Genomic DNA, 24,121 nt, shown 5'->3' with positions numbered 1-24,121 from the left:
CCTATTCCAAAATTGACTACATAGTTGGAAGTAAAGCTCTCCTCAGCAAATGTAAAAGAACAGAAATTATAACAAACTGTCTCTCAGACCACAGTGCAATCAAACTAGAACTCAGGATTAAGAAACTCACTCAAAACCACTCAACTACATGGAAACTGAACAACCTGCTCCTGAATGACTACTGGGTACATAACGAAAAGAAGGCAGAAATAAAGATGTTCTTTGAAGCCAACGAGAACAAAGACACAACATACCAGAATCTCTGGGACACATTCAAAGCAATGTGTAGAGGCAAATTTATAGCACTAAATGCCCACAAGAGAAAGCAGGAAAGATCCAAAATTGACACCCTAACATCACAATTAAAAGAACTAGAAAAGCAAGAGCAAACACATTCAAAAGCTAGCAGAAGGCAAGAAATAACTAAAATCAGAGCAGAACTAAAGGAAATAGAGACACAAAAAACCCTTCAAAAAATTAATGAATCCAGGAGCTGGTTTTTTTAAATGATCAACAAAATTGATAGACCACTAGCAACTCAAACAAAGAAGAAAAGAGAGAAGAATCAAATAGACACAATAAAAAATGATAAAGGGGATATGACCACCGATCCCACAGAAATACAAACTACCATCAGAGAATACTACAAACACCTCTAGGCAAATAAACTAGAAAATCTAGAAGAAATGGATAATTTCCTCCACACATACACCCTCCCAAGACTAAACCAGGAAGAAGTTGAATCTCTGAATAGACCAATAACAGGCTCTGAAATTGTGGCAATAATCAATAGCTTACCAACCAAAAAGAGTTCAGGACCAGATGGATTCACAGCTGAATTTTAACAGAGGTACAAGGAGGAACTGATACCATTTCTTCTGAAACTATTCCAATCAGTAGAAAAAGAGAGAATCCTCCCTAACTCATTTTATGAGGCCAGCATAATCCTGATACCAAAGCCAGGCAGAGACACAACAAAAGAAGAGAATTTTAGACCAATATCCTTGATGAACATTGATGCAAAAATCCTCAATAAAATACCAGCAAACCAAATCCAGCAGCACATCAAAAATCTTATCCACCATGATCAAGTGGGCTTCATCCCTGGGATGCAAGGCTGATTCAACATACGCAAATCAATAGATGTAATCCAGCATATAAACAGAACCAAAGACAAAAACCACATGATTATCTCACTAGATGCAGAAAAGGCCTTTGACAAAATTCAACAACTCTTCATGCTAAAAACTCTCAATAAATTAGGTATTGATGGGACATATCTCAAAATAATAAGAGCTATCTATGACAAACCCACAGCCAATATCATACTGAATGGGCAAAAACTGGAAGCATTTCCTTTGAAAACTGGAACAAGACAGGGATGCCCCCTCTCACCACTGCTATTCAACATAGTGTTGGAAGTTCTGGCCAGGGCAATTAGGCAGGAGAAGGAAATAAAGGATATTCAATTAGGAAAAGAGGAAGTCAAATTGTCCCTGTTTGCAGATGACATGATTGTATATCTAGAAAATCCCATTGTCTCAGCCCAAAATCTCCTGAAGCTGACAAGCAACTTCAGCGAAGTCTCAGGATACAAAATCAACATACAAAAATCACAAGCATTCTTATATACCAATAACAGACAAACAGAGAGCCAAATTACGAATGAACTCCCATTCACAATTGCTTCAAAGAGAATAAAATACCTAGGAATCCAACTTACAAGGGACATGAAGGACCTCTTCAAGGAGAACTACAAACCACTGCTCAATGAAATGAAAGAGGATACAAACAAATGGAGGAACATTCCATGCCCATGGGTAGGAAGAATCAATATCGTGAAAATGGCCATAGTGCCCAAGGTAATTTACAGATTCAATGCCATCCCCATCAAGCTTCCAATGACTTTCTTCACAGAATTGGAAAAAACTACTTTAAAGTTCATATGGAACCAAAAAAGAGCCCGCATCACCAAGTCAATCCTAAGGCAAAAGAACAAAGCTGGAGGCATCACGCTACCTGACTTCAAACTATACTACAAGGCTACAGTAACCAAAACAGCATGGTACTGGTACCAAAACAGAGATATAGATCAATGGAACAGAACAGAGCCCTCAGAAATAATGCCGCATATCTACAACTATCTGATCTTTGACAAATCTGACAAAAAACAAGCAATGGGGAAAGGATTCTCTATTTAATAAATGGTGCTGGGAAAACTGGCTAGCCATATGTAGAAAGCTGAAACTGGATCCCTTCCTTACACCTTATACAAAAATTAATTCAAGATGGATTAAAGACTTACATGTTAGACCTAAAACCATTAAAATCCTACAAGAAAACCTAGGCATTACCATTCAGTACATAGGCATGGGCAAGGACTTCATGTCTAAAACACCAAAAGCAATGGCAACAAAAGCCAAAATTGACAAATGGGATCTCATTAAACTAAAGAGCTTCTGCACAGCAAAAGAAACTACCTTCAGAGTGAACAGGCAATCTACAAAATGGGAGAAAATTTTTGCAACCTACTCGTCTGAGAAAGGGCTAATATCCAGAATCTACAATGAACTCAAACAAATTTACAAGAAAAAAACAAATAACCCCATCAAAAAGTGGGCAAAGGACATGAACAGACACTTCTCAAAAGAAGACATTTATGCAGCCAAAAAACACATGAAAAATTGCTCATCATCACTGGCCATCAGAGAAATGCAAATCAAAACCACAATGAGATACCATCTCACACCAGTTAGAATGGCCATCATTAAAAAGTCAGGAAACAACAGGTGCTGGAGAGGATGTGGAGAAATAGGAAGACTTTTACACTGTTGGTGGGACTGTCAACTAGTTCAACCATTGTGGAAGTCAGTGTGGCGATTCCTCAGGGATCTAGAACTAGAAATATCATTTGACCCAGCCGTCCCATTACTGGGTATATACCCAAAGGATTGTAAATCATGCTGCTATAAAGACACATGCACACATATGTTTATTGCAGCGCTATTCGCAATAGCAGAGACTTGGAACCAACCCAAATGTCCAACAACAATAGACTGGATTAAGAAAATGTGGCACATATACACCATGGAATACTATGCAGCCATAAAAAATGATGAGTTCATGTCCTTTGTAGGGACATGGATGAAACCGGAAATCATCATTCTCAGCAAACTATCGCAAGGACAAAAAATCAAACACCGCATGTTCTCACTCATAGGTGGGAATTGAACAATGAGAACACATGGACACAGGAAAGGGAACATCACACTCTGGGGACTGTTGTGGGGTGGGGGGAGGGGGGAGGGATAGCATTAGGAGATATACCTAATGCTAAATGACAAGTTAATGGGTGCAGCACACCAATATGGCACATGTATACATATGTAACAAACCTGCACATTGTGCACATGTACCCTAAAACCTAAAGTATAATAATAATAAAATAAAATAAAATAAAAAACAATATGTCACGCAGTTGAGAAAATGAGGGAAATGAATGTCTCTAGACCTGTACGGAAGCGATTTGAGAGTTGTTAGGGAAACCACCTCCCTTATTAAAACAAAATGCAGAACCTCCAAGGTTTAGCAATAGAAGCAAAAGCCACAGGAGTTGAAGCTGAAATTATTTAGTGGCCACCACTTAGTGCCACTAAATACAGTATCAAGATTAGAATTCATGTTCTAGGATCTGGCTGATTTAGATTCAAATCCCAACTCCTTTACTTCAGAGCTGTGTAGGGTTGTTAAAGAAAGTATCTGAGTCCCCTGAGCCCCAATTCCTTGTTAGTAAAATAGGTTAATAATGTATTCCTTAGGGAGCGACAGCAGGAGACCCGAAGCTAGTGTATTGAAGTGTAGACCCATGCAGCATGTAACAAGTGCTCATTGAATGTCAGCTGCTGTTGTTAGGATGGGATTATCTTCTCCCTAGGGTTTGATCACTATTACAGATGCCATCTCCACCTTGATTCCCAGAAGGGTAATGCTCCCTCCTTTAATGATTTACAGTGTTTTTTTTTTTTTCCTGTGTACCTATATCTATATACAGAAATATATTTACAAAGTTACAATCTTACTAATAAGTGACAGAGCCAGCATTTGACCCTGTGTTTGTCTGAATCCTGAGCTGCAATGAAGAAGACTTGAATGAGTCCCCAAACCACAGGGATGCTATGCTTAGGATAGAATCTTGGTGACAGACCAAGACGCTGATTAAGAGGCACAGTTGGTGTACCATTTTTCTCTCACTCATTTTCTTGCTTCCTCTTTCTCTCTACAAGCAATTGGGTGGATGAGTTGAGGTAGAGCCCACTCTACTTCCTTTAAGGTCCTTACTCCACCGGTCTAGATAGAGGATAGAAGGATTCAGAATGGCAGAAGATGTAAGCTGAGAAAGTGAGTTTTCCACTGTCACTTATTGATCAACCATGGTTATTTTCAGAAGATCAGGCAAAGTCTACTGATGGCAGATTTGTCCTGGCTATTTCTGATGTCCTATCAGCTGCTATATAGGCTGATGTGCAATCAGTCCAGTTAACACAGAATTTTTGATAAGGCCTAAAATTCCAAATCAACATTCCAGCCCTCCTGATTGTGCCGTAAATTCTGGGACTCCAGTTCCGGTAACAACTGAGGCAAACAGAAATATTTATCCTGAGTTGTCCTTCTACCTGAAGTACCTGTCTGACCTTTAACTTGTCTAAAAGCTACTCAAGAGCAGAAACTACATCCTCTACTTATTTCATCTCTTTAAAGCCTGGGACACAGTGTTGAAATTTTGCTTAGACTTCCTTTATTGACCTTTATAGATTTCTGTAATAGGGAGATATGTGCAAATATTATTAGAATTATAAAGTATTACATAGGTAAAGACAAAGGATGTTACCCAGTGAATAAAACCAATTCCAGATGGTCAGAAATTCAACATAAAAAATTCAAACCACCTATCAATGAAGAAAATGTAGTATTTATCAAACCTCTAAAATAGAGATAATTTTCTAAGCATAGAAGTAATAAAATAAATAATGAAGGAAGAGATTGACTGGTTTCAGTACATTTTAAAATTTAAAGCTTAAGTAAAAAACAATCTTAAAGACTAGAATAAGTAAGTCTTGAAAATATCTTTGAAAAAGAGTTCAAATTTTTATTCAATAAGGCACTCATAAAAATTTTAAAAAAACAAAAATCTTAATCTGCCAGTAAAGAAAATTACATGGACAAAAATTCCAAAAGAAGATGAGTATTCTCATAAAAACCTGTTTGCAAATATTTATAGTCACTTTATGCATAATCACTAAAACTGGGAGACAAATGTCCCAGCTGTCTGCCAACTGGTGAATGGATAAACAAATTGTGGCACATTCAGACAATCGAATACCACTCTGCTAGAAAAGGAACAGACTACTGATACATGCAACAACGTGGCTGATCTCAGAATCATTATGCTAAATAACAGAAGCCAGACACAATATCATACGTACTGTATGGTTCTATTTGTATGACATTCTGGAAAAAGTAGGAGTAAAAAATCATGAGAAAACAGATTAGAGATTGCCAGGCAGGGGTGGGGGGAATGAGGAGAAGACTGACTACAAAGAGGCCTAAGAGAACTTAGGGAGTGACGGAAATATTTTATATCTTGACTGAGGTGGTAGTTATATGATTATAAACACTTGCCAAAATCATATGCCTAAAAATGATTAATTTTACTGTGCATAGACTATATTGTAATAAACTTGGCTTCAAAATAAGATTATTAAAAAGTGTTTCACATTATTAGTAATCAAATGAAAATTAACATGAGGGGGTCATTTTTTTAATCCATTAAATTTACAAATATAATTTATAATATCCAATTCTAGCAAGGCTTCAATGAATCCTGTATTCTCATATAGTAATATTGGTGATGTGAATTAGAATGACTCTTTTGGAAATCATTGTTGAAATATATAGTAAGAGTAATAAAAATGTGTACCCCTTGACCCAGCAATACCAATGATCAGAATCTCTATCAAGGAGATTTTACAAAATGGCTTGAAAATAATCATATTTATGGAATTATGTGTTATAGATTGTTAATAATTTTAATCAACTAGAGGAACTCAGTTTCCAATAGTGGGGGAAAGGTTAAATTATCATGGAAAATTATATGAAAACATTTTGCAACAATTAAAATGGTCATGATAAAGTCCATATAGTCACATACACATTTGGAAGTGTGTATATAATATAATGTTACTGAAGAAAGCCAACATGGATTAGCCAACATGCATTCTGGAAAGGCAGTAAGTGTGGTGGTGAAGAGCATAGCTTCCAGAGCTGAACTGCCTGGGTTCATATTCAACCCTGCAACCTTCTAGCTCTGACTTTGGGCAGCTTACTTAACCTCTCTCACACTCACTTTCTTATTTGAAAATAGAAAAAAAAAAAATAGTAGCTTCCTCATTGCTTTTTTCCAAGGGTTTGATGAGTTCATAAATCACATAAGACACAAAACTACCTGGCACAAAGTAAGCACCGTATGTAATCATGTGCTATGCTGTTTTATCTCTGAAGATGTAAAAGGACTGGACAAACAGTATTATTTTGGTGTATGTGGCTGTGGAATTATTACATTCAGATGATTAAGATTGCTGGCAATTTCAGCCACTTTTTCAATTTTTGCATTTTGAAAAAGTCAATTTGATTTTTAAAGGCTTGCATAGATCCCACTATAGTTTGACTTTCAGATTTCATTGAATGAACATTTTCTCAATCCTTTTTTTTTTCCCTTTCGCTTGCTTGCTAATGGATTTCCAAGTGATGGTGTGACAAAAGGGCCAAAGGGCTGTGTACACCAATGATTCCTGTAAGTCCCATTGAAAGAGACTCTGGATGATAGGAAACACTGCGTAATGACTGAAGTATCAATGAATGATTGATGCTATAATTAGTATCAATACTAATTATAGATTTTTTATATTAAATAATCAAAAGGGCCTCAATTTCTGATAGCAGGGGAATAGTGAATTATATTATAAAATAGTTACTTAAGGGATAATTATCAACAATTAAAATTATGATTATAAAGATTACATGATCATACATATGTATGGAAATGTGTAGAATTCAGTGTTAGTGAAGAAAGCTAACTATTTCTGTGTCTTGAACCATGGCTTAAGAAGCATGAGTGAGGAGTGAATTCCTTCATTGAAGATAGGCAGAGTCTGTCCCAAAGCAGTCAAAGCATGGCTCTGCCTTCTCTCTTGAGAGCTGGCTTCGCGAATGAGCTATGTGCTGGGTAGGACACAAGTGGAGCCCTTTCTCACGGGGAAGGTTGGCCACTTTTGTGGCGCCTTCTTGTGTGTTCCCTCCAGCACTGCTAGACAAGCCCGTCCTTGAAACAAATCTGGGGAAATTTATGCCGACACTTGGTTCCACATCTGGAAATGCTGAGAGTCAGTTATGATTCTTAGCATTGTGTTCATTCTCTTCTTGAGCAAAACTTCAACTTACCTTGCAGGCCGGTGCTCTTTTTTCCAGACAGCCAAGTCACTCCAGCAATCTCCTTTCCCAAAACTCAGTGGGTTTAAATGTTCAGGCCAGAAGACCTGCAATTTCCAGTGTTTTCCATTGCAAAACTTTAGACCTGGATCTGCTACCTGTTAGGTTCTGGCCATAAGGAGATGTATTTTAAATAGTACTCCCTGGATGAAAGATACCATTTACATTTTTTTCTTCAAAGACTTCATGTGTCTTTTAGGAACTGATTAAACTTGGCAATTAAGATCCCATGCCTTAGGCCTTTCTGATGGGAAAATGTTAAAAAGAAACAAATGAAAATTTTTATCAAGTCAGAAATCCAATGAAAAATAAAAGTAAATTAAAGGAAGTTTTTCTTGTTTTATTTTACATAAAAGAAAATGGGCCGGGAATGGTGGCTCACCCCTGTAATCCCAGCACTTTGGGAGGCTGAGGTGAGAGTATCACTTGTGCCCAGGAGTTGGAGACCACCCTGGGCTACATGGTGAAACCCTAGCTCTACCAAAAATACAAAAACTAGCCAGTCTCATAACCCAGTCTCAAAAAAAGACAAAGAAAATGATCAGCTAAAGGAAATGGAAGAATCATCTACTTCACAATTAAGAGAGTTTTATCTTTATTTTTCCTATCTTTTGCTTCATGGTTTGTATAATTCATCTTTCAGTGGAGGGAAAAAATCGTTTATTTGTACTTTGACCTAGTTAGAGAAAAGGGGTGAGAGCAATTAAACATCAAGAAGCACTTTGTTCATCAATAAACTGCTATTCAAAAGGCCTGCGCTAGCTGTCCACCCCCACCTCTTGTTTTCAATGTCATAATTATTTATAGGGCCAGTTGGAGTCTCAACTCTGCTAAAACGATTTATTCGAGGGCCTCAGCCCTTATCCCAAGCACAACACTGCCCCATTAGGCTTCTGGGCAAATGTTTGTTCATATGGATCCTGACTCAGCTGTCAGTTCTGTGAGAGAGAGAGAGAGAGTGTGTGTGTGTGTGTGTGAGAGAGAGAGAGAGAGAGAGAGCGTGTGAGAGAGAGAGGTGGCGAGGGTTACTCTTAATCTGGGTTTTTCTGGAACATCTGAGCACATATTGCGGCTGAGCACTATGAACGATGCAGTAACACAAGGTGAGACTGTCTTCCTTTTTCTGTGCCAATAAGTTGGTCCTGACACTGCCAGAGAGACAATTCTCCCACCCACTGTCCACCAAAATGGGAAGGCCGTAGGCATTTGATTTGCCATGGCCAATGAAACGAGACCACCCCTGAGAAGAGCACATGTGTGTTGGGTGGGGTCAAGAGATCCTCACTGGATATAGACATCCAGGCCTCATGTTCCTTGACATGGTAGTATTCAGGAAAGCTTTGAAAATCTGTTTTTGCCTAAAGTGCATCTGACGCTAGGCAAGTAAACACACTATAAAAACTGAACACCAGACCCAGCACCCTAGTGTGGTATCTCCTTAGACCTCAAAAGTCCGATTAAAGAAGGAACACATTCGCTTGGTGCAAAAGTAATTGTGGTTTTTACCATTACTTTCAATAGCATAGAGGTTAAAAATATGGACTCTGGAGCCTGATTTCCTGCATGTGGGTCCCTGCCCTGCCACTGATTAGCTGGGTAACCTTAGGCAAGTGACTTAACCTCTCTGTTTATTTTTCTGTAAATAGGAGATGCTAATTGTACTTACCTCATAAGGCTGTTAGGAGGATCCACATTTGCAAAATGTTTAAGCCAGTGGCTGGAAAGTGCTATATAAGTGTTTGCTGAGTAAAATTAATAGATTTGTGAAACAATTTCATTCCCAGTCCTATCTGTTTTCACCCAGGGATTCTGTTTGATTTAAAAACAGTCATTAAAAGTTTCTTGGCCAGGCACCGTGGCTCACGCCTGTAATCCCAGCACTTTGGGAGAACAAGGTGGGCAGATCACCTGAGGTCAGGAGTTCAAGACCAGCCTGGCGAAACATGGTGAAACCTCATCTCTACTAAAAATACAAAAATCAGCTGGGTGTGGTGGTGGGAGCCTGTAATCCCAGCTACTTGGGAGGCTGGAGAATCGCTTGAACCCAGGAGGTAGAGGTTGCAGTGAACTGAGATTGCACCATTGCACTCCAGCCTGGGCGATGAGAGCAAAATTCTGTCTGCAAAATAAAAAAGTTTATTGCTTGTCGAAGATCTTTTATCCTTGACTTTCAAATTAAATGTATTTGGGTGAGAACAACTTTGTCATTGGAAGTAGGAGCATTGAAGAGACAAGCATGATGAATCAGGGTCAAAATATTAATTCCACACTCAGTAACTATAGGGACTTGAGAAAGTTTCTTCACTTCTTTGAACTCAACTTATACATCAATAAATTGGGAATAATGTGAACCTCTCAGGGTTATCATGAAGATGAAAGTTATGTGTGGAAAGTACTCGGCACTTAATCCAGTGGAAAAAGTGGCTATCTTCTTGATAAGTTCCAGGCTGTATCTTTTTGCTTTAACCTCCTTGCATTCAACTCTTACAATCTTTTAAAGCCTGCCTGGCTCACTGATTCATAGTAGATTTCATAGTCTTCTTCTGATATAAACAGTTGAAACTTTATCTTCTTTGGGTTGTTTTGCTATTATTCACATACTGGTGAGATCCAAAGAGTGGGCAAAAATTATGTTGACTGCTAAGAATATTTTGAGAACAACACATTTCAGGAAAATCCTCGAAACCTGGGTTGCTTCTCTTTAAGATCAATCAGCAATGCGCCCTACGGATGCTCTCACATTGTTGCTGTTTGCAAAACTCTGTACCATTAGGCAGATGTCACCCAGAGCTGCTTGTCTTTTTTCAACAGAATTTTTTTTGAAAGGTGAGCTTTTTAAATAGTTTTTCTATATTATTTTTTCATTGAAAATTATGACTAAAAATGTGTCAAAATTATCCATGATTTTCAGCTGCCTGACATTTGTCTCACATATGTTTCTTTTTAACACAAATTTTTTTTTCTCCTCAAAGTCAAGTTTAAGACCTCAAATCCTTCTTTAAAAAGTATTTAAAAGATTGAGCAAGTTGTTCTCCGTGGGGTTTGCTGACGCAGGGACTCCTGTGTTTGTTTTTACAAAAGAATGGCTCTTTCCCTGGTCTGGTTACTTTACTCTCTGTATTTTCCTTGGAAAAGTCACCAAACTGACCAACTGTCTCTCCTGGAGAGAAGAATCCTGTAGCTGTTAGTGCGCGAGCCACGATGTCATAGATAGACATGCAAATCGCAAGCCCTGGAAGCCCCTGGGCTGTTCCACCCCTCCTGGGAGGCACTCTCAGCCTAGGAGACACCAGTGTCCTCTCCAAAATGCCTTACTATCTTCCCTGTGCTGCTCCATGAAAAAATTAAAAGTTTCTGTGCTCAAGCAGGCTAGGAGAATCTTTGAGTTAACTTACGATGCAAATTATGCTTCTTTTCTCAACGTTACAATGCAGCATTAACACATGAAAGTTGCCATCAGTTTCTTAGTCAAGAAATTTAACTTTGCCTCATACTAGCTAGAATTGTTTAACCTGAAAGCCCACTTTTCAATGTTATCTATTGCAAGCCTGGGAACTTGGGGTTCTACAGAAGATACCTTGGGAAACTGTGTTATATTAAAGAGTGCTATGACTTGGAAAGTCAGTTGGACTCAAGCTAATGTGCCAAGAAGGGTTCAGAGTGACAATTTATCCATCTTCATCAAAGCTCCTCTCCCTCTCACCAACTCTGGCTTGGAGAATCCTACTCCTTTAAGCCCGCACCAGTATGGTTCAAGAGTGGGGATGCAACAATGGAATACTGTTCGGCCCTAAAAAAGAAGCCAACCCTGCCATTTGCAGGATGTTATGCTGACAGAAATAAGCCAGTCCCAGAAGGACAAAGACAACATGCCACCACTTACAGGAGGTAAATAAAATCGTCTAATTCATAGAAGCAGATAGTAGAATGGTGGTTGCCAGAGGCTACAGGAGGGGGATATGGCGAAACATCGTGCAGCAGATGAAAGTTTCAGTTCTGCAAGATGGATACGATCTTCTGCCGAACATGGTGGCTATAGTCCATAACACTGTATAGTGCACTTAAAAATTTGTTAAGCGGTAAATCTCCATCCCATGTTAAGTATTCTTTTGTTTGTTTGTTTGTTTTGAGACAGAGTCTCACTCTGTTGCCCAGGCGGGAGTGCAGTGGCACAATCTCAGCTCACTGCAAGCTCTACCTCCCAGGTTCAAGGGAGTCTCCTGTCTTAGCCTCCCAAGTAGCTGGAATTACAGGCGCCTGCCACCATACTCAGCTAATTTTTTTGGTATTTTTATTAGAGATGGGGTTTCACCATCTTGGCCAGGCTGGTCTTGAACTCCTGACCTCAGGTGATCCACCTGCCTTGGCCTCTCAAAGTGCTGTGATTACAGGTATGAGCCACCATGCCCAGCTCCATGTTAAGCATTCTTATGACAACAACAGAGAGACACAAGGAAACTTTTAGAGGCAGTGGATATGTTCATTACCTTGATTGTGGTGGTGTTTTCATGGCTGTATGCATATGTCCAGGCTCATCAAATTGTACACAGTCAGCCCTCTGTATCTGCAGGTTCCACATCTGTAGATTCAACCAACCTCAACTGGAAAATATTCAGAAAACAAAAAAAAAAAACAATGAAAAATAACCATACAACAATAAAATAATACACATATTAAAAATACAATTCATATAGCATTTACACTATATTAGGTATTATAAATGATCTAGAGATGATTTAACATTTATGGAAGGATGTGCATAGGTTATATGTAAACACGTCACCATTTTACATAAGGGACATGAGCATTATGGATTTTGGTATCCTCAGAGGTCCTGGAACCAATCTCCTGGTGTTTGTTTGCTAAATATTTACAGTTTGTTGCACATCAATTAAGCCTTAATAAAGCTGTTTTTTCAAAAAAGTGTGAGTATGCCAGTGAGTATGAATATGTGCACTGTGCCCATTTATGTGGTTGCATTCCAAAATCAGATGGATGATTTAGGTTATTTATCACTTTGCAATACTTACTCCTCATTTTCACTGTGTTTGCACTGATAATTTAGATTGAGTTAGATATCTGGAGAGAATATCTGTAAGAAAATAGAACAAAATTAGTATTATAGCAGAAGGTGAAAGCAACGCCATCGCAGCACACCAGCCATGAGGATCCGTAAGTTCTGCAGCTGTCCTGCTGAAACTGCCACCACCACCAAACTGCCCACCGTGTGAATTTGGTCTGGTTTCCTGACATGTCTTTACCTCCTCTTCCCGCACCCCCAACCCCTGCAAAAATAGGACCGATTAAGGTCAAGATATATTTAGGCTTGTTCGATAACTTCCATTTCTCTTGAAATAAAGTTCAGCCTTTCTAAACGTTCCGCAAATCTCTGCAAGATCTGACCCCTGCCTTCACTCTTCCTGCTTCATGTGTTAGAATCTAGGCATTTGTTATTTTCTCCCAGTTCCCACAATACACCATGCTTTCTGCAATTCCCTCTGCTTGAAGGTCTGTAGCTCATTTCCTTCCCTCACCAAATTCTCCCTGGCCCCCACCACAGCCTTGTGCCTAGCTGATTGCCCCTCATCTTTTATGTCATTGTCTAGACATCATTTCTTCCAAGAAGCCTTTCCTGACCCTTCCGCAGAACTGGGTTGGCTGACCCTTCCCTGGCCTCCCTTAGCAACTACACTACCCATTTCATTGCATTCCTAGCCCTCCACTATAATTGAGTCTGCTTATTGACCTGTATTCACCACGGGACTATAAACTCCACAGGGGCAGAAACTCACTCTGCATTATTTGCCATTATACCCCCAGGGCCTAGCCCAGAACCTCTAACGCAGCAGCTGTTCAATAAACACATGTTGAATAAATCAGTCAGTAAGTGGATCAATCTTATTGTTGTTGCAACATATAATAGTACGATTCTATCATCAGAGTCCCAAACCTCAAATTCTCATTTCCCAATTTTTTAGATGAATGCTATAATACAGTCCAACTACACAGTCTTTCTGAAGTTATCTTCCTCAAACACATAGGTGTGTGCAGCTGGGAGGGCTCCCTGTAATTGACAAAAACAAAGTATAGCCTCATGTTTCCTGCCTGCCTGTGTTGAGTCAACCAGCTAGGGCTATGCTTTACTTTACCATAGATTTTATATCTAAATCATACTTCATCAGACGTTATATCTAAATCATCAGATTCAAAACAATTTAACTGGACCTATACTCAGCCTTGCCAGAAAATCTGCTTCCCGTTTTCATGACAAGTAATGCATGCTCTGGGGCTTTCAGAATCTCGCTTCTATTTTTTTCATCTCATTGCATAATAAAACACAGATACACATAGTCACACACAAGCTCAACGAGACCCATGTTTTTCACTGTTCTTTTACAAACTGAAATGCAATCTTATCCAGCTGCCAAATGCATATTCTAATAAGATGACAAGAAATTATTTCCCTAATGCAATAATGAATCAGTCTGTGTCAGACAGGACTGTTCACCACAACGCCCTTCCTGGTTGGAAAGCAAAACTTGTAAGCTGGATGGTTTCAGAGAAACAAATTGCTCCTGGCTGCAGAATGCGATGACTGTGTAGTTGACCAAGAAAAACACAAAAACATCCCTAGGAGATGAATTACTTGAAATTAGGAAGGCTGCATTCCTAGAGCCAGATAGCAGAACTATTTCGCCCCCATAAAGACATGATGCTGGAGTTAGTCAGGCATTTCCAGGATTCGTGCTTTGTGGGGAAATATGTTGACCCCATTGCAGAAAAGTGTTGTGAGAGGGACACATTCTAAGCATAGCCACTGCATACTGAAGGTTTTGAATAGTATTAAGGGAAGGCTTTCTCCAAAAACCCTGCCACCACTTCAGTGACTGGAATTATGGAAAGTTTTATGGCAGTGGGAGATGGCTCAGGAATAGGGCTGTAAAAAGACTCTCCACCCAATACTGTAGAGTGGCCACTGACCATATGCTTTACCCTTTCAGTTCTCTGGGTTGTCCAAAACCCAGGAAGATAATCTTCCTTTGTTACTGTACTGCAGGTTGCTCAGCCCTCAAAGCTGATTCTTCACTCTCTGTATTACTATAGGTACGTACCGTCAGTTAGAAGGTGTCAAAGAATGTAGGGAATGACTTGTAGGGAGGGCTGGCATATGAATTAGAGTAATAGTAGATGCTAAAACAGGTAAACTCCGAAATCTCTGTGGCTTAACACAGTGAAAAATGTTAGAGGCTAACCAGCTGGAGATGGGAGCATAGCAGGAGGCCATATCCAGAGACCTAGACTGATGGAGGCTCTGCCTTCAATCTATGGCTTCCAAAGTCACCCTGGGCATGGACATCCAGTCAGCCTATGGATGAAGATGAAACATGGAAGACTGTATGTGAGGTTTCTATGGACCTGGACTGGAAGTGGTGTAACCCACTTTTACCCACAAAACTCAAGCACTTGGCTCCACACAGCTGCAAGGAAAGCTAGGTAAGTGGGCTGGCTCTGGGTCCAGGAGGTAGAGGAAACAGGTTTTTGGTGAACATATACCATTCTTGGCCACTGTTCAACTCTTTAGTCACCAAATATCTATTTCACATGTTCTCCCACATCAACAACAAACTTTCCACTTCCCCAAGAGAGATAACCCAAAGTCCCACCCAATCACTTCAAAGGATAGCACCTTGAAGGGGTACTAACTCCTTTCTGTCTATCATATCCAGATGCGGCTCCTTGTGATCCAGTCACCTTTGAACTAAATATCGCACACACACACACACACACACACACACACACACTATACAGTGGGAAACAGAATAACCACAATGAAAACTCCCATTCACAGATAGGAAGGATGGTGAATACTCAGCAGTCACTGGGATATAAGCAATGACAGAATCTTGCTGGGCAAGTATTAGGAAAACTTCTACTCTGACGCTAGGAGAGCTTTCTTGATTAGACCCTGGTTCTGCTATCTGAGAAGAACATTAGACAGAGGTCTACTTTTCTCCATGACCCATGGCTCCACCCTCTGGGACATTCCTGCTTGTTCATCATGACCTCCTTGGCTACCTTTGAAGTGGATGTTGGAAAGTATGCCCTCTTTAGAGGTCAAAACTTGTTCCCATGGGTTCAAATTTGGGGTCCCAAATGTTATTTTAAGTCTTAATTGGGAAAATGATTTTTTAGTCCAGGTTTATGTTTCTTTGTTCATATTTCTTTGGCAATAAAATTTCCTCAAAACATAGTATGTTTCCTATGTATCTGTTTCCAATTAATTGCCTATGTCAGTTCTTAGAAATAATTCTCAAGTCGGATATAGTTCTTTGCTTCTTTGGCCTTATTTGACTCTCTCTCAATTTAATGTCAACCAGCTTGAGGCCATGCAACTTGGATAGAAAAGCCATATACCTAATCTGATCTTTGCTATAAATCTGAATCTCAATGAGCCATTATTGCTTTAAAAGTTTCTCCATATTAGTTCCTACTGTTTGAGGACTAGAAGCAGATGAGTTTTTAAATCTTTTAATACCCAAATATCTGGACTCCATAGATTCTTTTTTATTTATGATTTCAAATCAGCAAATCCTTGTCTGAACTCATCCCTTTCTTTGATATTTGATAAATGCATCCAGTCACAACAAACACACACTCTCAACATTCTACTTTCCAATCTTTGTTCTTAAAGTAATGTTGATAGCTACTTGGTCTTCCTGCCAGATGAGCTCAAGTACAGTTTTAATAAATGTTTTGCCACTACAGGTCATGGATCTTAGACTATCTTTCCAACCTCCAATATCACTACCTACCACCTGACTACTAAAAATGTTACTTAATTTAATTGGAATATTTACTCCATTGATATTTAATGTAGTTAATGATATATTAGGGTTTTATTTACATCTTACCATTTATTATAGGTGACTCATTTATTCCTTTTTATCTCTTTTCTTGCCTTCTTTGATTAATCAACTCTGTGATTATTCTACTTTTTTCTTAATTTAATAGTTAAACACACTTAGTTATTCATTTAGTGGTCACTTAGACATGAAAAATGTGTTCTTCACTTATTATGCTGTAGTACAAATTACTATTTTTACCAATTCCTACATAATGTGAAAGCTTTAGAAAACTTTAACTCCAGTTATACCATTTCCAACTTTTGTATTAATGTTGCCCTGAATATTCTATCCATATATTATACAATTAATATTTAATCAGTATTTGTTTATATGTATCAGCATACAGATAGCAATATTTCTGTTGCTCTTTAATTTCTTCTTACAATTCTGGGTTTTCCCTGGGATCACTTTCCTTTTCTCTCAAAAATTCATTTTAGAATTTCTCTTATTGAGGGCTTGCTGGCAACTAAATCTCTTATTTTTGTTCATCTGAAAATGTCTCTTTTCCCTTGATTTTTGAAGGCAATTTTCTTGGGGTATGGAATTGTGGATTAACAGGCATTAATTGTGGATTAATGTCTTTCAGCATTTCAAAAATGTCATTTCCTTGTTTTGAAGTTAGTTGTCAGACTTGTTTTTGCTTCTTTGAAAGTAATGTGTTTTTCTCTAGCTGTTTTTGAGACTTTTCTCTTTGCCTTTAATTTTTAGCAGTCTTACTATGATATATCTAGATGTGACTTTTTATTTATTTATTTAGAGGCAGGGTCTTGCTCTGTTGCCTAGGCTGGAGTGCAGAGGTGCAGTCATGGCTCACTACATCCTTGACATCCTGGGCACAAGCGATCCTCCCAGCTCAGACTCCCAAGTAGCTGGGACTATAGGCATGTGCCACCATGTCTGGCTATTTGTTAAATTATTATTATTTTGTAGAGATGGGGTCTCCCTATGTTTCCCAGGCTGGTCTCAAACTCCTGGGCTTAAGCAATCCTCCTGCCTCAGCCTCCCAAAGTGCTGGGATTACAGACATGAGCCAGCATGCCCAGCCTAGATATGACTTTGTTTGCATTTATTCTGTTTGGGATTTGCAAAACTTCTTGAATCTGTGGGTAAATGTCTTTCATCAGTTTTGAAAAGTCCTCAGTTACTATCTCTTCAAATACTGTTTTGTTCTATTCTCTCTCTGACCCACTATTTCTCTCTGCTCTCCTACTGCTACTCCAGTCACACACATTCCCCACATATCTCAATGATCTTTCTTGTAGTCTCATTCTTTTTTTCCTCTGTGTGCTTCAGTTTGGTTATTTTTCAGTTGACCTATTTTCTGGCTCACAAATCCCATCTTCTGCTATGTCTATCTGCTGTTAAGTACATCTAATGAGCTCTTAATTTCAGGTACTGTGCTATGCTTCTAGAATTTGATTTTATTAGATTGTTTCTTGTAGATGCCAATTCTCTGTGAAATTCTATTTTATCATCTGTTTTTCCTACCTTTTCCTCTATTTTTATAAATATAGGTGTCATAGTTATTTTTAAGTTGTTATCAGGTAATTCCAATATGGATCTGTTTTGATGGTCTGGTTTTTTTATTCTTATCATCCTGTCTTTTGACATAACCAGCAATTTTTTTAGTCCAATGAAGGACACTGAATAAAAAAGATGTAGAGGCTCCAGATTATGCTATCATCTTTCAAAGAGCATATATTCTACCTTCCATTAGACCAGTAGATGCTGTTATATCAAAGTTCTGTTGCAGCTCCCATAGCTTTAATACACCTCTTATTTGCCCCTAAACTTTAAGGTTTTTAACTGAGAACCTAATATATTTTACCCAGCCCTCCTTCAGGCAGATCTTGAGCCAAAATTCTGCTCTGATTTTCAAAGGCTGTCCGCTAATATCTGTGATCTCCCATTTAGTACAGACCTCCAATTATGCAAAAGTCCTCAAGGATAGGTAGTCATGTGCTTGAGGCTTTCAATTCTCTTCTGAAACATGCAGCTCTTCCTCTTCTGAAAGGTACAAACCTGAGATTTTTAAGCATTCAGCCAGAGCTGAATATGGCAAATACTCCTAGGATTATATGGGATGTCGAAGTCAGTTCAATTCTCTGAGGTCACTCCTCTCTGAAGTCTTATCCCTAAAGTTGTTAAAGCTGATGAGCTTGTCTCATCAGCTCTCTAGACCTCTGAATCTCCCAGGGAAGATCTTTCTGTGTGTATGAGATTCATTTTTAAAATCAATTTATTTATTTTAATTGACAAATAAAAATTGTATATATTTGTCATGTACAACATGATGTTTCAAAATATGTATACATGGTAGAATGCCTAAATCGAGCTATTTATCATATCATATTCATTGGCTTACATACTTACCATGTTTTGTGGTAAGAATACTTAAAATCCACTCTCTTAGCAATTCTCACCAATACATGTTGTTAACTATAGTCACATGTACGATAGATCTCTTAAACTTATTCCTCCTATGTAACTGAAATTTTGTAACCTTGATAAACATCTCTCCAACTCAAAATCCCTTCCAGCCCCTGGTAATCGCTATTTTACTTTATACTTCTGTGAGTTTGACTTTTTTAGATGTCATATAAGAGTGAGATCGTGTGGTATTTGTATTTCTGTGCCTGGCTTATTTCACTTAATGTCCTCAAGATTCATTGATTTTGTCACAAGTGACAGAATTTCTTTCTTAAGGCTGAATAGTATTCCACTGTGCATATATACCACATTTTTTTGTCCACTCATCCATTTATAGACACTTAGGTTGATTCCACATTTTGGCTATTGGGCATAATGCTGCAATGAACTTGGGAGTGCAGATAGCTATTAGACATACTGATTTTCTTTCCTTTGGATATATAGCCAGTAGTGGGATTTCTGGATCTCGGACATCTGGATGAAACTTCAGGTTCTCAGGCCATGTACTCAGGCCATCTCAGGGGATTTTGAGAATGCAGGACTTGTGGGACAGAGTCTAGAGATCTTCCCAGATGATTTGATGCAGCTAGACCAGGGATTATGTTGCTGAGAATACTGGCCCACATCCTTGGCCCTTGTGGTACCATCTCTCTCAGGATCCCCATGTACAGAATTTACTTTATACATGGTGTAATTAATTATGTAAATACAGGTGCTATTCTGTCTGCCAGAGCACCTTCTGACACTGCCCCCAGGACTCCTCTCCAGGAGGGGTCTGACACCATGTACCAGCTACTGCTCCAGATATCAGGGCCTTGAACCACCCAACACAGAGCATGTTACTAAATCCTTACTTATACTGTTGCCATCCCACTGCTATTCCAGCCAGAAATCTCAGATGATGTCTGCTGCATCACACAAGCTCAGGAATCCTCCCTCCTTAGATTGGATGGAATGTCAATTCTTAACGTGGCTTTTCTTCTCAGACCTGTAGTGGAAAGAAATGTGTGAATGAGGTGCCAATGGGGTGCATCCATGAACTATCAACTATTTCTTAACACATAATTTTATCTGTGGCATAGAACAGAACTTTAGTGTTAGAGTATTTTTTCTATGTCTCTGTATGAGGGTCCCTGGAAAATATAGGTTAACCATCTGCAAAAACTTGAGCCCTGTGGGTTAGTAAGAATTGAACCCACCACCAAACTTCTTGATGAGTGAGATTTTTTTTAAATGCCTTTATCTGTCTGTTATTTGCAGCCAAAAGCATTCTAGCTCATGCAAATTTAGGCACACCACAGCATTATAAACAGCAACATCCTGGAGGCATATACTCAGAAGCAGAGAGCTCTCTCTAATCAGGGAATAATGTGGGGAAAATAATTAATGGCTGGTGATCTTCTTAGTGTGAACCTGATTCCAATGAAACCAACCTATCCCTTATATCTAAGTTTTGTCCTGTAGACATGATGACTTGTAACTCTACATCAAGTTGTACCAGGCATCGTTGCCTCTGGATTTTCATGCCTGCGAGGAACTACAAGAGGAATTACAAAATAAGAAAGGCAAACAGTGTGTCTGCTAGAAGGCAAGGGCTTGAGGCCACCTGTGTTTCGTTATGGGTCATGACTCATTAGACCAACTGCTGTTCTCACTTGCCTCACTTTTTCCACAAGAGAATAGAGAAATAGCATCCAGGGAGCTGCTGGAGAAAATCTTCACATGCTCTCTTTCTGTAAGAGCTCTTTCTTCCCTTGTATATTTTTATTCTTAGCTAGATGCATCTCCAGCTAGCCCAGTACTAATTTACCCTAAAGTGACAAGGTACTCAGTGCCTCCTAAATTCTCACCACAGAAGGTACGAAATTTGAAATCAGTGTTCTCAAAGAAATCCTTCAAACTCCAGAATCCATGCTTTGGAATATTGTTGGACCTCAGATGGGTCTTCATAGACAAAGGAAGGCAGAACTTTTTCTAACATGTCAATTTGAACAACTTAGCTTCAAAACCAACAAGAGACCACCAGAGTGCTATTACTTAGTGGGAGGCCTAGATTCATGTGTGCAATAAGAATAATTGCTACCATTTACTGAACACTTTTTATGTATGAGGCACTGTGCTAACCAACCACTTTACTTAGGGATGTCTCTTGTAAACATCACAACAATCCTTTTAGGTTGGTTTTGGTATCCCCATTTGACTAATGAAAACTCATTTTCCTGATTCAAAGAATTTGAATTAAATAGCTCAGCAAAACATGCATGAAGCAGAATAGGAATAAATAAAACAAGAGTTCAATGACAGTGATAAATTGCAACAGACACAAAGTATCATTTGGGGGAGACAACAGACACAGGCCTTGTCTCAAGTAAGGGTAGCGACCCCTCTTCAGTTTCAGCTTCTTTTACTGTGAGGGAACACAAGCTCAGTGTGTCCAGATCTCCAGTTTTTCAAGAGAAAGCAGAAATCCAAAATTGTATGTGAAATTGAAATCTTATTGTTAGACTTTGGCAACTATTAAAAAGATTTTCAGCTGTCTGCAGCCAAACAAAATACAGCTGTGGACTGGATTCAGCTTGTAGGCTGCCTGCTTGCAAACTCTGTCCTCTGTCCTGGGCAATTGGGAATCACTCAGGGTTCTTTTGTTCTCTTAAAGAAACATGGCTCCTTCAACCAGAGGCCAAAGTGCTTTCAATTATCATTAATGGTTCAATAGTGTGGCTTAACCATTACCCACCCACCATCCCGTAGGAATACAGATATCTATGACTCCTGGTGACATTCATGCATAATTTGTAAATACATTATCCTGTGAGACTTGAGGGACCCAAGCAGTACTTGAGGGGGTACACAAGAAAGAAGAAAATACAAGAGAGAAAAGGAAAAGTGAGAAAGATGACAGAGGCACCCTGCTGAGGACTGCCACCTCCTACCAGTCTCTGGCCCCTGCCTGTTTTCACCATTCAGACCCCTGAAGCCCAGTGTTCAGAGCCTGGGCCCACCATCCTTCATTTCTGATTTCTCTCCTCCAAGGAGATAAGGACGAGCCAGGGCCTCTCGGTGTGTTTTACATCAAAGGCCACTGAAGGGTCTTGACAGGCTGGATGTCAGTGCTGTAAATAAACCATTAATCACTCTGCCATTTCATGGACACACTCTTCCTAGAGGGCATGAACTTTCTCCAGGGCACTAATATAAACCACATCTTTCCTGAGCCAATGGGGGAGGCAGAGTGGGGCGTCAGAGCTCAGAGAGCAGGCTCCCTCATTGACACAACCATTACTTTCCTCTTAAAACCACAGGTCCCTGTAGCTTGGAAATGGTTAATGAAAAGAGATATGGTTGAAATGGATTCAACAAATGAAGTCACAGTTTTGGGGAATGTGTACACCCCAAGGCAGCTCCTTCTATCCCTTCTAAACTCTCCACCTCTAAAGAAGGTACCAAGAGAAAGGCCGCAGAGGCACAACAAGATATTAATGATTTCACCACTGACCCAAAGCAACACTCCTTTGGCAGTTCTCTATAGTCTGATTTCTAAGAATTAGAGCCCAGAAAAAAAAAAAGGTATAAAATGCTTTTCCAGAATAGTTCCCCTTTATGTGTGGAAGTTGGAGTCACTGGACCAATGGTCCTAACTTGGCCAAGGCTCCCTACGGGAGGCCCCATCTTTAGTATAGATGCTCCTTGAGCTTCTGCTACGGGGAGACATGGCTTGAGGCTCAGTAAAAAGACAGGTGAGGTCTTTGCTTTCATGGTGTCTTCATTCCTGTTGGAGCAGGCAGCCGTTGAACAAACTGGATCAATTTAGATAGTGATAAACCTATAGAGAATACAAAACCAGAAGGCAGTATCAACAGTGATAGGGGAATGGCTACTTAAGTTTGAGTAGGAAGATGAAGGCATTCATTCACTCAGCAACTAAACATGGTAGTAGACACTAGGGGGTTACCCAAGAGGTAGGAGTGATGTCAATGTTTGAAGGACATTATTTTTAGCTGGATAGATGAGATGAGCATGCAACAGTCCTCAAGAAATTATACATATGCAAAACCTCCATGCAAACCTGTAAGATTGAAGGCTGACATTCAAGAAACAAGGAAGGGATCGGGATCAGGACAAGTTAATGACAGGATGTGCTTCTCAAAGACAAGTCTGAGCCGTTAGGAATATAAATTGTGGATCTAGGTTGTGTCAGGGGAGAGAGCCTTCAGGCCTTCTCGCTGAGTCACCAGGAACTAGAATCAGGATTTGAAGTCCAGTGCTGAGTTCCCCACACTGAATCGACAGGCAGGGAAAATAACGAGGCACCATTCTGAGGTCCAATTTGGAAGGAAGGGCAGAAAGAGAAATAAAACTGCACTTCAAATAAATTCCAGATGCCTTCCCCTGGCTTCCCAAGCGTTGCCTTCCTCCCTGCTATGGTCTTTCACCCCTCCCTCTTTCTGCGGCCACACTGGGCTTCTCACCAACATTCACCCGGGCTCACCCTTGTGCATGGGGACTTTGCATTTGCAAATTCCTCTGCTCAGAAAGTGCCTCTCTTACATCTTTGCAAGTCTGATTCCTTCTTGTATGTTAGGTCTTCACTCAGCCATATTCCCTCGGTGAGGCCTCCCTGCACCTTCCCAATTCCTCTCCATCACTTCTCTCTGACATATTTTCTTCAGAGCACTTGACTATCTGACATCTCTTGTTCCTTTATTTGTTTGCTTGCCTGTGGTCTGTTTCCCACCTCTAGGAAATAAGTCTGATTTGACATGGAAGCTGTGTGCTTTTGTCTCCTGCTCTATTCCCTTTGCTAAAATGCCACCTGGCAAAGCTTAACAGAGACTTGTTGAAGTGATTAGTTAGCTAAGTGCCTACTTGGCACCAAGCATTATGCTATGCTCTTTCCATAATAATACAACATTGCGTGCAATCTTCATAACAGTGCATTGCCCCAGGTGTTGTCATGTTCATTGTATAGATGAGGAAACTGAAACCTGGGAAACCTAATTAGTGTAATCAACATCATGTAGCTAGTGAGCAGCTACTGAACCCAAGTCTGTCTAACCCTAAAGTCCACATGTTTTCCACTTTACCGCTTTTTTCCTGGGGGAAAATAAGAAGTAAAATGAGGAATGTTAAAGACCCAAATCGCGTTAAGATTCATGTGTCACAGTTAGGGACCCAGGAAAGTCAATGCAGTTGTCCAGTGAAGTCCAAGAACACCAGGGGTCAAGATCAGTGTGTGTAAG

Source organism: Symphalangus syndactylus, chromosome 10 (assembly GCF_028878055.3).
Source record: "Symphalangus syndactylus isolate Jambi chromosome 10, NHGRI_mSymSyn1-v2.1_pri, whole genome shotgun sequence".
NCBI lineage: Eukaryota > Metazoa > Chordata > Mammalia > Primates > Hylobatidae > Symphalangus > Symphalangus syndactylus.
The sequence above is the reverse complement of the archived record's forward strand: the minus strand, read 5'-3'. Positions refer to the sequence as shown.